General features: G+C 43.9%; 1 pseudogene; it reads right to left on the bottom strand.

Annotated features, from left to right (window-relative positions):
- Positions 1 to 529: 529 nt before the first annotated feature.
- LOC116741330 lies at positions 530 to 5,167 on the bottom strand (annotated as a pseudogene).
- Between the last annotated feature and the right edge of the window lie 281 nt (positions 5,168 to 5,448).

Below are 5,448 nucleotides of genomic sequence, written 5' to 3'. Positions count from 1 at the left end.
TAGATAGTCAAGTTAGAAAAGGAACTAAAGACAGGAACTCAGATTTAAAGTTCTGAATGCTCACTAGGCACACGTTCTTGCTTCTAACAAAGTATCTTCTGGTAGAAATATGGAGTATTAACTATCCCTGTTGGGGACCTCGGCTACAATAAAAAAGAAAGAGGCCAAGAGACCACAGATGTAGACTCACTGGCATTGCTGGAGAGTGACAATGAAGAACCAGGGGCAGAGTCCCAGGAACACAGGAGACCACAGCAGTCTGGGCTACTAGAATTGGGTGACAAAGCAAGCTAGCTCTGTCTTGACAAAATTTACCTGCCTTAGAGAAAAAGTCGGTCTGTTGAGATTGACAAGGTAGGATTAGCTTTCCGAAGCACAGAAGGCAACACCTGCTATAGAGTGGACATGAGTAAGTGCTGACTGCCGTCAATACTTAGGTACTTGGCAACTCCTGACCTAAGGGACGTGCAAAGCGACAACAAACCAACCAACCAACTCAGAATAATACAACCCCACTCCCTTCAGAGCGTCACTTCTCTTCTGTCGTGTCAGTCTCCGAGTACGTGCGGCACAGGGCTGCGCTGGGGCAGCACACAAAAGCGTCAGTTTCACTTTCCAACTCTGTTAACTGTTCCAGTGAACACACACAAGGATAATGGTCTTTTAACATATCTGGCAATTTAGAAGTCTTGTCTTGAAGACATCGAAAACGTCTAACTGGTGTGAGAAACTTTAGCTGTTTAAATGCAGAATTTGTTTAGTCAAACTGCATCTTCTTTTCACACTTTGCAAGTATGGAGTAGTAGACACATTATATTTAATTAAGCAACCCGCCCTAATTTCTGTATTGCGGGTTTTTTGGTTTTTTTTTTTTTTGCGCGGTACGCGGGCCTCTCACTGTCGCGGCCTCTCCCGTTGTGGAGCACAGGCTCCGGACGCGCAGGCTCAGCGGCCATGGCTCACGGACCCAGCCGTTCCGGCGGCACGTGGGATCCTCCCGGACCGGGGCACGAACCTGTGTCCCCTGCATCGGCAGGCGGACTCTCAACCACTGCGCCACCAGGGAAGCCCTGTATTGCAGGTTTTAACATCACTGGTTGGGCCTTTTGTTTTGCTATCTTGCTCTTTTTTCACAACTTTGAAATACTACATTTGTAAGATGCTTATTTTCTATTTCCGGTTTTTCTGACCCCAGATTAACACTTATATCGTCAATGGTGGCTTCTTGGATTTGTTCCTTGGTTGCACAAGACTCCCCAATATTTTCTCCAAATTTAACTTTTTCTTGACTCTTCATTGTCAGAATGTCAACAGTTGCATGTCGCATCTCTTCAATAGGCTGAGCTCCTGCCGGAATGGTCTCATAGATTGCAACAATATTTTCAATAGGACTCGTAAGTGGTTCAATACGAGCAGGCATATCCAATGTTTAACAAGTTTTTTGGCATCTGGAATATTTTTAATCAGGTCATTCAGTGTAACCAATACTTCTTCTTTTGGATATCCCTCATTAATCAGGTTTAGGCATTCAGAAAATGTCTTGTTTACTTTTTCAGTAAACAATCGTTGTTCGTCTTCTTCTGCCATGGTAGTCCAGAAGGACCCAACTGGTTTTTCGTTTTGTGCTTCGGGCTCAGGCTGGGTAACCACTGAGCTGGGAGGCCTTTTCTTCACTCTTCCTTTGCTAGCTTTCCACTCACTCAGACGAGCCTTTCTCTCCTCCGCAGTTTCTCTGCGCTGAGTCCATCTACTGTCAGTAGCTGCTTTCACCGTGGTATATCTGCACTGGTCAATGCTTTTTGACTTTTCTCTCAGTTTAGTATTAGAAGACGAAGCAGGCCGGGCTACCATTTCAGATGTCATGCTTCTTGATAGTGTCTTATTTCTTTCTATGTCCTGAGAAGAACCGGTTTTGATAATAGATGAAACCGTATTTAACTGTAATAATTCTTTCTCTCGAGGTCCTTTCCAAACTCTAACACTGGCAGACGTCCTACTGATGCCCTGTTTCATGGCGTCCTGGTTATTACTGTGGGGACTTCTAACAGAAGGTCGCACAAGTTGACTGCTCTGAGATGTAGAGCTCACAAATTTAGCGGCAGTCGTCGTATGTGAGGCTCTATCACTTTTCACTGTTACGCTGCTGGTGTCTACAGGCTGAGACTTCGTGGCTTTAGAGACAATAGCTGAAAGTTTCTTCATTGTTGCAGAGCTCATCTTTGACTTGTAGAGGTTTCCTAAAGGAATTCATCTTAGACTGAACAATTTGGCCACGATAAGATCCAAGCACAGGTTTCTTGGGCATGTTAGCACCTTGCTTTGGTTTTTCTGTAGTCGTTTGTTTCCGCTTACTGTTTTTAAGGTGAAATGCTTGGCTTAACGTCATATGTTGACTTTGGGGGTCATCTTTAATTGGTAACAACAGCAGAATTTGATTACTATCCTCAAAATTAGGTGTATCAATTGCTGTAGTTGAATCGGTCAATTCACTAGAAGGTTTTAAAGGAATACAGTTCTCTTCCATTGTTATATTATTCTTGATCCCAGTAGGTCTACCGACGTGCTCTTAAGGCAAAAATGGCTGATAAAGTTTCAGAATTTTTGTCTCTTCTTGGATCTGACCTTCAGATGTCTTCACTCTTTTGTCTCTACCACTGGATAATATCTGATTTTCCTGTTTGGATGCAAAAAAAGTTTTTCTTTGTAACAGATGCTCCTTGAGTTTTTGTCTTCTTTGCTCTCTGAACGTGGACTGGGCCGTCTGACTCGGGGGCAGCTGCAGGTCCTGGGGCACGGCTGGGGTGCTCGTCACAGCTCCGGACAGGGGGACGCGTCTCCAGCTCGACCGCCGCAGACTCCCTCAAGCCGGCGCCACCACACACTCTCAAGTGAAGGTTTTGGAGGGGCCCATTTCTTTGGGATATTATCCTCCCTTTCCTCATTCGTGTGGCTAAGTCACCTTCACTAAGTTCCTCTGGCTGCCTATCTAGAGGCGCTGCAGTAGTGGCAGTCAGCATCCCACTGTCAGCTATTACTGCGCTATTTACGTTGGATTTGAATTTTGCTCCTGGTGTTTCCACTTGTTATTTCTTTGCTGCGCCTTCCTTTGGGTTGGCCAACTTCCTCGTTTGAGTATCCATTTTGGTCAAACGTCCCATGGGTTTATCACCAGGAGGCACCATCACTCCAGGGTTTGCTGGCTGTGAGTGAACTGAATTACATGTGCAGTGACCAATCACTGCCAGCCTTTGAAAGATGTGAGTCGATTGGCCACTGACCATGGGCCGTATCTGTTATTGACTGATGAGCTGGTGGCAGAGCTTCTACTTCGTTCAGTTTCTCACGGCTCGTATGCCGCGGTAACTGAAAATGGAACTGTGTTGCTGGGGGACTGGCGTTGCTGCAGTGTGCCACATGGTACCTGAAATCTGTGTGCTACGTTTCCGAACTGTGCAGAGTGAAGGCTGCCTGTGTGGGAATTCAGGACATATCCGTTCACGGGCCACTCGCTGTCAGTGTTTATTTCAGCTTTATACTTCCGAGACACCCCAGGCCAGCCCTTTACTTCCAGGTGGCTGTGACGTAGGCAAGGCACAGTGTTCCATCAAATGCCCATCCTTGGATGATATACCTGGTCTCCAGCTTGAGCAAGGATGTATTTTAGCCTTGAGCCTGTGCGGTTGGCATGGACTGAAAACGGCTGTTAATTAGGGGGGTGATGTGCAGTGTAGCGCTGCTGAGAAGCAAGAATGCCATTAACAACTTGAATAAGCCAAATGACTACCCCCACGTCAATCAAAGATGGTAGAGGGAACACACATGTAGTCTACGGGGTTTCCTCTTTCTTCTTTGTTTCTGGTCCGTTGGTAAGAGTGAAAATTCACTCTCTCTTAGTGGTTTAGCCTTCAGAATCTAATCTAATCCTATCTAATAAACCAAGTGCTAGGGGAAGGCCTGGAAGACTAGCACCGCCTTGCTGTGTGACCTTACACAGAAATCTTAACCTTCGTTTACCTGCACTATACTCCTCCCCCCGCTTTCAAATCCTCTCCTTGCCACAGGTACGCCGCAGGCCCCTTTGATACCCTTCAAGGTGAACTCTACCTTAACCTCTAGTGGTTTGAAGTAGTGAGGAAAATTTGGGGCTTGCTGACTTGGAGCTCATTAAGATAACACTCTTTTCTTTTAATAAAAATAAAGAGTATATGCATCTCCTATTTTTTCTTCTATCTACTTAATTATATGCTTCCTTTTATGTGACAAAGAGAGCTATTAGGTTATGGAAAGAGCACAGATTTTGGAATCAGACGTGGCCGAGCTGGAACCTAGCCTTGTACTGAGTGTACTTGAGACACTTTATGTCATCTCACTGAGAATGATTTCAGTTTGTGGTGGCTCCTATCATTAACTGATGGTCATAAGCTGGCGTATGGGTCAAATAAGCTGATGTATGTAAAACATTTCACATGGTAACTAGGACATTAAATGTGCTCAAAAATGCTATTTCATAAACTCTGTATTCTCCTTGCTACTTTAGCTTCTGGCAAATTCACAGACAAACCTCAGCTGTTCAGTCGTAATGATTAACCAATCCTAAATATTTGGTATAGCTAGATTTCTTCTTATATGACTATTTTTTCTTTCTTTCTTTTCTTTCTTTCTTTCTTTTTTTCTGTAGTTTTGTTCTTAACGGTTTTCTTTTGGATGTGCTTTAATATCAGAAACCTCCTCAGTCATTTGTGGATGTAGATGGACGTACAGAAAGAATGAATAAATTGTTGGTATAGGCATGCCTCAGAGATATTGCGGGTTCAGTTCCAGCCCACCGCAATGAAGCAAATACTGTAACAAAGTGAGTCACATGAAGTTTCTGGTTTCTCAGAGCATGTAACAGTTATGTTTACACTATACTTGTAGTCTACTAAGTGTGAAATAGCATTATGTCTAAAAAAACCCAAAGTACATACCTTAATTAAAAAATATTTTATTGCTAAACAAATGCTAACCATGGTCTGAGCCTTCAGCAGGTCGTAATCTTCTTGCCGGTGGAGGGTCTCGCCTTGATGTTGATGGCAGCTGACCGATCGGGGGTTGGAATGAAGGTTGTCACATAAAGTGACTTTCCTTTTCCGTAGCACGCAACACTATTTGATAGCGTTTTACCCATAGTAGAACTTCTTTCAAAATTGGAATCAATCCTCTCAAACCCTGCCATTGCTTTATCAAATAAGTTTATGTCATATTCTAAATCCTTTGGTATCATTTCAGCAGTCTTCACAGGTGTAAATTCTGTCTCAAGAAACCACTTTCTTTGCTCACCCATAAGAAACAACTCCTCTTCTGTAAAGTTTTATAAGATTGCAGCAATTCGGTCACATCTTCAGGCTCCACTTTTAATTCTAGTTCTCTTGCTATTTCCACCACATCTGCAGTTTCTCCCTCTGCTGA

The sequence above is a fragment of the Phocoena sinus genome, chromosome 16, assembly GCF_008692025.1.
Source record: "Phocoena sinus isolate mPhoSin1 chromosome 16, mPhoSin1.pri, whole genome shotgun sequence".
Taxonomy (NCBI): Eukaryota; Metazoa; Chordata; class Mammalia; order Artiodactyla; family Phocoenidae; genus Phocoena; species Phocoena sinus.
This window is presented reverse-complemented; position numbering and strand designations above follow the sequence as displayed.